Source organism: Amblyraja radiata, chromosome 20 (genome assembly GCF_010909765.2).
Source record: "Amblyraja radiata isolate CabotCenter1 chromosome 20, sAmbRad1.1.pri, whole genome shotgun sequence".
In the NCBI taxonomy this organism is placed as follows: Eukaryota; Metazoa; Chordata; class Chondrichthyes; order Rajiformes; family Rajidae; genus Amblyraja; species Amblyraja radiata.
In genome coordinates this window covers 46,617,203-46,628,499 of record NC_045975.1, presented here as the reverse complement: position 1 = coordinate 46,628,499, position 11,297 = coordinate 46,617,203, and positions in this window count along the sequence as shown.

The window sequence follows — 11,297 nt, the reverse complement described above, 5'->3', positions numbered from 1 at the left end:
CACACGGCATTGGGGGTTCAGTATTGATGTGGATAGAGAACTGGCTGGCAAACAGGAAGCAAAGAGTAGGAGTAAACGGGTCCTTTTCACAATGGCAGGCAGTGACTAGTGGGGTACCGCAAGGCTCAGTGCTGGGACCCCAGCTATTTACAATATATATTAATGATCTGGATGAGGGAATTGAAGGCAATATCTCCAAGTTTGCGGATGACACTAAGCTGGGGGGCAGTGTTAGCTGTGAGGAGGATGCTAGGAGACTGCAAGGTGACTTGGATAGGCTGGGTGAGTGGGCAAATGTTTGGCAGATGCAGTATAATGTGGATAAATGTGAGGTTATCCATTTTGGTGGCAAAAACAGGAAAGCAGACTATTATCTAAATGGTGGCCGACTAGGAAAAGGGGAGATGCAGCGAGACCTGGGTGTCATGGTACACCAGTCATTGAAAGTGGGCATGCAGGTGCAGCAGGCAGTGAAGAAAGCGAATGGTATGTTGGCTTTCATAGCAAAAGGATTTGAGTATAGGAGCAGGGAGGTTCTACTGCAGTTGTACAGGGTCTTGGTGAGACCACACCTGGAGTATTGCGTACAGCTTTGGTCTCCAAATCTGAGGAAGGACATTATTGCCATAGAGGGAGTGCAGAGAAGGTTCACCAGACTGATTCCTGGGATGTCAGGACTGTCTTATGAAGAAAGACTGGATAGACTTGGTTTATACTCTCTAGAATTTAGGAGATTGAGAGGGGATCTTATAGAAACTTACAAAATTCTTAAGGGGTTGGACAGGCTAGATGCAGGAAGATTGCTCCCGATGTTGGGGAAGTCCAGGACAAGGGGTCACAGCTTAAGGATAAGGGGGAAATCCTTTAAAACCGAGATGAGAAGAACTTTTTTCACACAGAGAGTGGTGAATCTCTGGAACTCCCTGCCACAGAGGGTAGTCGAGGCCAGTTCATTGGCTATATTTAAGAGGGTGTTAGATATGGCCCTTGTGGCTAAGGGGATCAGAGGGTATGGAGAGAAGGCAGGTACGGGATACTGAGTTGGATGATCAGCCATGATCATATTGAATGGCGGTGCAGGCTCGAAGGGCCGAATGGCCTACTCCTGCACCTAATTTCTATGTTTCTATGTTTCTAAACAGAAATAGCCTTTGTGCAAGAAACTCATATCCATGGCTCAGACAATGACCTTCTCTTGTCAGGTTGGGTGGGGCAGGGGTTCCACTCTTCCTTTCACGCTAAAGCCAGAGGAGTTTCAATCCTTATCAGCCAGAATCTTTCTTTTGAGTCACATAATGTGATCTCTGACAGGTTTGGTCGATATGTAATTGTGACTGGAAAATTATATAATACACTGGTAGTATTTGTCAATGTGTATGCCCCTAATGTAGACGATGTAGGTTTTTTCAAGCGGCTATTTTCATTGCTTCCAGAACTGAACTACATACTCTCTTATACTCGGTGGTGATTTCAATTGTTGTTTAGATCCTCTTTTAGACCGATCCTCTACTAACCCCAGTACAGTAAGTAAATCAGCTTGTTTCATCCAAGCCTTTCTCTCCCAGTACGGTGTCTGCGAGGTGTGCCGCGCTTTACATCCACAAGATAAGGAATACTGATTTTTCTCACATGTCCATCAGACGTATTCTAGAATTTACTATTTCTTTCTTGATAACCAACTTGTACTCCTGGTTCATTCCTGTGACTATGAGAGTATTGTAATTTCTGACCATGCCCCTATTGCTCTGGCCTTGTCCCTTCCAGATCTCCCTCAAAAGAGTAAGCAGTGGTGATTCAATTCAACCTTACTCTCGGATGATAAATTTGTAGAGTTTATGGAAAGAGAGATAACTTTTTTTTCCCACTAATATATCCCCTGAAATCTCTAGCCTGATCGTATGGGATGCCCTTAAGGCTTACCATAGGAGGCAGATCATATCTTACATTGCTCAAATGAAGCGGAAATCCAATAAAGAGCGTTTAGATCTTGCTCATCAAATTGTAGAAATTGACAAGCAATTTGCGCAAACTCAAAATCCAACTCTTTATAAAAGACGATTGGAACACAAACCCAAATTTGACCGACTCACTCACTACTCACTACTCACTCAATTGAACACATACTTTAAAAAAATAAAGCCATGTCTTATACAAGGCAGGACAAATCAAAATATGACGTACATGGTAAATGGTAGGGAATTGAAGAATGCAGGTGAAGAGAGGGATCTGGGAATAACTGTGCACAGTTCCCTGAAAGTGGAATCTCATGTAGATAGGGTGGTAAAGAAAGGTTTTGGTGTGCTGGCCTTTATAAATCAGAGCATTGAGTATAGAAGTTGGGATGTAATGTTAAAATTGTACAAGGCATTGGTGAGGCCAATTCTGGAGTATGGGGTACAATTTTGGTCGCCTAATTATAGGAAGGATGTCAACAAAATAGAGAGAGTACAGAGGAGATTTACTAGAATGTTGCCTGGGTTTCAGCAACTAAGTTACAGAGAAAGGTTGAACAAGTTAGGGCTTTATTCTTTGGAGCGCAGAAGGTTAAGGGGGGACTTGATAGAGGTCTTTAAAATGATGAGAGGGATAGACAGAGTTGACGTGGATAAGCTTTTCCCACTGAGAGGAGGGAAGATTCAAACAAGGGGACATGATTTGAGAATTAAGGGACAGAAGTTTAGGGGTAACATGAGGGGGAACTTCTTTACTCAGAGAGTGGTGGCTGTGTGGAATGAGCTTCCAGTGAAGGTGGTGGAGGCAGGTTCGTTTTTATCATTTAAAAATAAATTGGATAGTTATATGGACGGGAAAGGAATGGAGGGTTATGGTCTGAGCGCAGGTATATGGGACTAGGGGAGAATACGTGTTCGGCACGGACTAGAAGGGTCGAGATGGCCTGTTTCCGTGCTGTAATTGTTATATGGTTATACATATGGAGATAAAACTGACAAATTACTTGCAAATCAACTTAAAGGTGCTAAAGCGAGACAGAATATTTCTAAAATACGCATGCCTAATGGCCAGTCCACTTCGGATCACTTGCAAATTAATGACGCTTTCAGAGACTTTTATTCCCAGCTTTATACTTCAGAATCTCAACCGGATCATAAGGTAATGCATGACTTCCTGAGCAGTCTAAATATTCCCAAACTCTCTAGATTTTAGGGAAAGATTGGATGAACCTATATCACAGGCAGAAATGGGGTCAAGGAAAGAGCGTTCACGTCGCGGCCCTGTTTCAACCAATCTTTCCACCACCACGCACAAGACGCACAAGAAGCGCAAGACAGACACCATTGTGCAGATGCCGAGAAGTGTGTTCAGCTCTGGCTGAACAACTTCTAATCTTGTGTGTGGACTCGATAAGAAGAAGGAGAACAGGCAGAAATAGCTTCAGCCAGTTCCTCAATGCAATCAGGCAAATGTCCATGCCCTGATGGCTTCGCGGCAGAGTTATTTTTTTAAAGTTCTCTCTACTCCTTTCTCCACAGTTGTGTTCCGTTCTATCTGAATCCTACAGACAAGGCTCTCTTCCTCCATGTTTTGCCGAAGCCTGTATTAATCTTATCGCCAAAAAAGGAAAAGATCCAACTGAATGCGCCTCCTACAGACCCGTCTCCCTTCTAAACACGGATGCTAAAATTTTATCTAAGGTTCTAGCACGTAGACTAGAGAATGCCCTCCCTACTGTTATATCTGAGGACCAACCCGGCTTTATTAAGAGCAGATATTCCTTCTTTAACATACGTCATTTATTAGATATTGTCTACTCTGCTTCTGAGGATGTCCCCGATTGTGTCGTATCTATTGATGCAGAAAAAGCATTTGATCGCGTTGAGTGGGTCTATCTATGGGCTGTTCTGGACAAATTTGGTTTTGGAACAAACTTTATTTCATGGATCAGGTTACTATACTCTCAACCCACAGCCTCAGTTCGGACTAATTCCCAGTTGTCCAAGTTGTTCGACTTGCATCGTGGAACCCGCCAGGGGTGTCCTCTGAGCCCCATGCTTTTTGACTTAGCCATCGAACCACTTGCCATGGCCTTTCTCAGCTGTGAGGACATAGCCGGTGTTTGGAGGGGCAGTACACAGCATAAAGTCTCACTATATGCTGACAACCTTTTGCTTTTTGTCTCAAACCCAGGCACCTCTCTGCATTCTGCTATGTCACTGCTCAATAATTTTGGTCAATTTTCAGGTTATAAGATAAATCTTAGAAAAAGCGAACTGTTTCCCATTAACTATGAAGTACAACCCTCGGATCTTACCAACTTGCCATTCAAAATTGAAAAAAACAAGCTCTCATACTTGGGCATTTCAGTTACGAGGAAATACAAGGATCTTTTCAAAGAGAATTTTATCATTCTGTTAAACCAGATCAAACAGACGCTGACATAATGGTCACTCCTGTCAATGTCCCTTGTCGGCCAGATAAATTCAATCAAAATGACCATTTTACCAACATTTTTGTACCTTTTTCAGGCTTTACCGGTTTTTATCCCCAGGTCCTTCTTTAACCATCTTGACTCAGTTCTTTCCTCCTGTATATGGAGAGCCAAGCGGCCTCATCTTAATAAGACCCACCTTCAAAAAACGAAAGCTGCTGGTGGCCTGGCTCTCCCAAATTGGCCCTTTTACTATTGGGCTGCTAACCTGCGCTGCCTTGCATTTTGGTCTTTCTTTCACAGCCAGCCCGATTACCCTGACTGGGTAGCCATGGAATTACACACAGATGATAATATATCCATACCTGCACTACTTGGCTCCTCACTTCCACTCCCCTCAATTAAATCTGTAAAAAATCCAGTGGTTAAACACTCTTTCAGGATATGGGTTCAATTCAGGAAATGTTTTGGGTTGCATAACTTTTCTCTACTGAGCCCTATTGCATCAAACCACCTTTTTAAACCATCAACTCAGGACACTGGCTTTAAAGAATGGCATAGGAAGGGTATTGTGTGCTTCAAGGACCTGCTTATGGGTAATACTGTAGCATCATTTGAACAATTAAGCAACAAATTCAATCTTCCAAAGTCAGATTTTTTCCGATACCTGCAAACAAGACATTATGTGTTCTATAAACTGCCCGGCTCTTCTATACCAACATACGCAACCCTTGTTGATACAGTTCTTTCTTTAAACCCATCTCAGAATAGACTTGTCTCAGCTTTATATGGCAGGATGTTGGATCTAAGGTGCATGGACAAGCTCAAGGCAGCATGGGAGGAAGACTTGGGCTCCTCTCTCTCGGAAGATACAGTGAGTTCCATTCTTAAACTGGTTGATTCCACCTCTCTATGTGCTCGTCACTGTCTGATTCAATTCAAAGTGGTACATAGTGGTACATATCTCAAACGCCAAATTATCTACTTTTTACCCTGAGGTTAGTCCATTCTGTGTTAAATCTAAAATTTCTGAAGTCTCTCTTATCCATATGTATTGGTCATGCCCCAGCCTTAACAAGTTCTGGCTAGAGCTCTTTCATACATTAACCCAGGTGTTAAACATCGAATTGGAACCAAGGCCTCTAATCGCTCTTTTTGGGGTCACTGGTGAGGAGGTTAGATTAACTGCAGATAAACGCCGCACTATATCATTTGCTTCTCTTCTGGTTCAGCGAACAATCCTGCTCAGGTGGACGGAACCTACCCCGCCCACTCATACTCAATGGCTGACAGATATTATGTCCTGCCTAAAGCTCGAGAAAATCAGGTACTCACTTCAACATTCAAATGGAAGGTTTCAGAAAGCTTGGGGACCTTTTTTAAATGCATTCCAGACTTTATAAATCTTTAACCTCTCTCTGTTAACGTGCACTGTCCCTAAATGCTTTAAGACTGCTACCATCGTACCTGTACCCAAAAAAACATTCATTACGAGCTTGAATGACTATAGACCTGTTGCTCTCACTTCGACCGTGATGAAATGTTTTGAACGGCTGGTCCTGGCCCACATTAAGTCCTCACTCCCACTCACCCTGGATCAGCATCAATTTGCGTATAGAGCAAATAGGTCAACGGAAGATGCCATCAACACAGCTCTACATTCTGCACTGGCACATCTGGAGCGTCCTGGCTCATATGTGCGGATGTTATTTGTAGATTTTAGTTCTGCATTTAATTCTATCATCCCCAGCAGAATGGTGGACAAACTGTCTGATCTAGGTGTTAATGCAAACACATGTGGATGGATTAAGGACTTTTTATCCACGTCAACTCTGTCTATCCCTCTCATCATTTTAAAGACCTCTATCAAGTCCCCCCTTAACCTTCTGCGCTCCAAAGAATAAAGCCCTAACTTGTTCAACCTTTCTCTGTAACATAGTTGCTGAAACCCAGGCAACATTCTAGTAAATCTCCTCTGTACTCTCTCTATTTTGTTGACATCCTTCCTATAATTAGGCGACCAAAATTATACACCATACTCCAGAATTGGCCTACCAATGCCTTGTACAATTTTAACATTACATCCCAACTTCTATACTCAATGCTCTGATTTATAAAGGCCAGCACACCAAAAGCTTTCTTTACCACCCTATCTACATGAGATTCCACTTTCAGGGAACTGTGCACAGTTATTCCAAGATTCCTCTGTTCACCTGCATTCTTCAATTCCCTACCATTTACCATGTACGTCCTATTTTGATTTGTCCTGCCAAGATGTAGCACCTTACACTTATCAGCATTAAACTCCATCTGCCATCTTTCAGCCCACTCTTCCAACTGGCATAAATCTCTCTGTAGACTTTGAAAATCTACTTCATTATCCACAACGCCACCTATCTTAGTATCATCTGCATACTTACTAATCCAATTTACCACACCATCATCCAGATCATTGATGTACATGACAGACAACAGTGGACCCAACACAGATCCCTGTGGCACCCCGCTAGTCACTGGCCTCCAACCTGACAAACAACCATCCACCATTACTCTCTGGCATCTCCCATTCAGCCACTGTTGAATCCATCTTGCTACTCCACCATTAATACCCAACCATTGAACCTTCTTAACCAACCTTCCGTGAGGAGCCTTGTCAAAGGCCTTACTGAAGTCCATATATACAACATCCATTGCTTTACCCTCATCAATTTCCCGAGTAACCTCTTCAAAAATGTCAAGAAGATTAGTCAAACACGCATTTTTCCAGAATTTAAGTATAAGCTTTTTTCCCATTATTAGCCCGTAATTGAGTAAATTCTTCTGAAACACGTTTAGTTCAGGGTTACCTTCCGATATTCCAAATATGATCCATTCTGGTTTTGGTACCAGTTTTATTTTGATTAATTTTGTAAAGATATCAAATATTTCATACCAGAATTTTTGGATTTTTGTACAAAAAACATGACCTTCCAGGCACAAATCCATGTTGACTGTTCCTAATCAGACCCTGTTTATCCCGATGCTTATATATAGTATCCTTTCCATTAATTTGCCCGCCACTGACGTCAAACTAACAGGTCTATAATTGCTAGGTTTACTCTTAGACCCCTTTTTAAACAATGGAACAACATGCGCAGTACGCCAATCCTCCGGTACTATTCCCGTTTCTTTTCATTTATCTATTTATTTATTTATTTATTAAAAAAATAAATAAAAAAAACATTGATTAGAAGTACGGTAAGTTACAATAATACACAACACATATGTCTTAATACATTTTTTTGTACCGCTTCATTTTTTGAGCTTTAAAAAAAAGATAGAAGTAAAGGAAGTAAGGAAAGTGCTCAAGAGTCGTGAAGGTGCTGGAGAGTGTTGAGAAAAGAAAGCCCCTTAGAAAATAAGTTAGAAAAGGAAGTAAAGAAAGAAAGTAGACCCTAGAAAAGAAGGAAAAAGAAAGGAGAAACAATCGCTCTATTATAACATTAAACTCCGCAGAAAGGGGACTACCAACCAAGTCTGTTTTTGTTGTTTTACCCCCCGTTGCCAGATCCTGGCACCATCTATTTATTTATTTATTTATTTATTTTTTAATTACTATTGCACCTCATGCTTGTAGACCATGAGGTGCAAAAGACCACGTCTTTTGGAAGTGGTCTGCTTTGCCTGCTAAGAGGAATCTCATCTCTTCCAGATGTAGTGTTTCAAACATATTTGATATCCACATTTTTATTGTTGGTGTGGGCGCATTTTTCCAGAATTTACATATGAGCTTTTTTCCCATTATTAGCCCGTAATTGAGTAAATTCTTCTGAAACACGTTTAGTTCAGGGTTACCTTCCGATATTCCAAAGATGATCCATTCTGGTTTTGGTACCAGTTTTATTTTGATTAATTTTGTAAAGGTATCAAATATTTCATACCAGAACTTTTGGATTTTTGTACAAAAAACATGACCTTCCAGGCACAAATCCATGTTGACTTCCTAATCAGACCCTGTTTATCCAGATGCTTATATATATTATCTCTAAGTATCCTTTCCATTAATTTGCCCACCACTGACGTCAAACTAACAGGTCTATAATTACTAGGTTTACTCTTAGAACCCTTTTTAAACCATGGAACAACATGTGTAGTACGCCAATCCTCCGGCACCATTCCCGTTTCTAATGACATTTGAAATATTTCGGTCATAGCCCCTGCTATTTCTACACTAATTTCCCTCAATGTCTTAGGGAATATCCTGTCCGGATCTGGAGACTTATCCACTTTTATATTTCTCAAAAGTGTCAGTACTTCCTCTTCTTTGAATCTCATAGTTTCCATAGCTACTCTACTTGTTTCCCTTACCTCACATAATTCAATATCCTTCTCCTTGATGAATACCGAAGAAAAGAAATTGTTCAATATCTCCCCCATCTCTTTTGGCTCTGCAGATAGCTGTCCACTCTGACTCTCTAATGGACTAATTTTATCCCTCGTTATCCTTTTTCTATTAATATAGCTGTAGAAACCCTTTGGATTTACTTTCACCTTACTTGCCAAAGCAACCTCATATCTTCTTTTAGCTTTTCTAATTTCTTTCTTAAGATTCTTTTTACATTCTTTATACTCCTCAAGCACCTCATTGAATTGAATTGAATTGAATTGAATTGAATTGAATTGAATGCCTTTATTGTCATTTCGTGCCTGCAGTCATACATACAATCATACAATAATAACAACAATAAACACAAATTAACATCACCACAGTTAGTCCTCCAAGCACCTCACTGTGGTGGAGGCAAAAATCTTAGGGCTGCAGTCTCTTCCCTCCTCTTCTCCCTCTGCGCTGAGGCGATACCCCACCGGGCGATGGTACAAACAATCCCGCGGCTCACCGAACCCCGCAAACGGGCCGGCTCAAACACCGCGGTGGTCGAAGCTGCCGCCCTCCAGTACAGCGGACGCAGCCACTGGCCCGCGGCTGAACCCAGGACTCAGGTCACCGCCGCCGGAATGCCGTCCCAGCCAGCCAGACAGCCAGCCAGGCTGTCCTCACGGGAGCACCGTTCCAGCCCCGAGCCGGGTCGCCCTCACGTGAGTGCCGTTGGTCCCTCGGGCTGGGCCACTCCGACGGGAGTGCCGTTCCACCCTCGGGCTGGGCCACTCCGACGGGAGTGCCACATCCCCTCGCGGGAGAGTCTCGACCCCTCGCCAGGCTGTCCTCACGGGAGCGCAGTTCCAGCCCCGAGCTGGGCCGCCCTCACGGGAGCGAGCCCAGGGTGAGTCCTGACTGGCTGCCTCCGGAGTCCCGAGGTCGCCAGCTCCGCTATTAGGCCTCAGCGCAGAAGGAGGCAGAGAGGGGGGATACGACGAAAAAGTCGTATTCCCCCCAAGGGAGAGACAGCAAACCCCGTTTCAATCCCCCACCCACATAAACACAACCTAAAAACCAAAAACACAACTAGACAAAACGAAAAAAAACAACACAAAAAAGTAAAAACAAACGGACTGCAGGCGAGCCGCAGCCGTTCCCAGTGCCGCCACTTCCGCCATTTACTCCATGCTGCCTATAATTATTGTAGATCTCTCTCTTTTTCCGAACCGTGTCCAATTTCCCTTGAAAACCATGGCTCTTTCCAATTTTTACTATTTCCTTTCAACCGAACAGGGACATAAAGATTCTGTACTCTTAAAATTTCACCTTTAAATATCTTCCATTTCTCTTCCACATCTTTCCCATAAAACAAACTGTCCCAATTTACTCCTTTTAAATCCTTTCGCATCTCCTCAAAGTTAGCCTTTCTCCAATCAAAAATCTCAACCCTAGGTCCAGTTCTGACCCTCTCCATAATTATATTGAAACTAATGGTATTGTGATCACTGGTCCCGAACTATTCCCCAACGCATACCTCTGCCACCTGACCCGTCTCATTTCCTAACAGGAGGTCCAGCACCGCCCCTTCTCTAGTAGGTACTTCTATGTATTGCTGCAAAAAACTATCCTGCACACATTTTACAAACTCCAACCCATCCAGCCCATTTACAGAATGTGTTTCCCAGTCTATGTGTGGAAAATTGAAATCTCCCACAATCACTACCTTGTGCTTACTACTAATATCTGAAATCTCCTTACATATTTGCTCTTCCAATTCTCGCTCCCCATTTGGCGGTCTATAATACACCCCTATAAGTGTTGCTACCCCTTTCCCATTTCTCAGTTCTACCCAAATAGCCTCCATAGAAGAGCCCTCTAATCTATCCTGCCAAAGCACTGCTGTAATATCTTCCCTGATAAGCAATGCAACACCTCCACCTCTTGCCCCTCCAATTCTATCACACCTGAAGCAACGAAATCCTGGAATATTTAGTTTCCAATCACAGCCCTCCTGCAACCATGTTTCACTGATCGCCACAACATCATACTTCCAGGTGTCAATCCAGGCTCTAAGCTCATCCACCTTTCTTACAATGCACCTTTTCTTCTCTCTCCCTACATTTTGGGTCAGAGTGCTACCATTCTCTGCCTCCTGCCTCACACACTGACTGCTAGCTTTCCCAATTTGAGTCCCTTTACCCAACCATACTAGTTTAAAGTCTCCCCAGTAGCCTTTGCAAATCTCCCCGCCAGGATATTGGTCCCCCTCGAGTTCAAGTGCAACCCGTCCTTTCTGTACAGGTCGCACCTTCCCCAAAAGAGGTCCCAATGATCCAGAAACTTGAATCCATACCCACTGCTCCAGTCCCTCATCCACTCATTTATCCTCCACCTCGCTCCATTCCTACTCTCACTGTCGCGTGGCACAGGCAGTAATCCTGAGATTGTTACCTTTGCAGTCCTTTTCCTTAACTCTCTACCTAACTCCCTAAATTCTTCTTTCAGGACCTCTTCTCTTTTTTTACCTATGTCGTTGGTACCTATATGCACCAC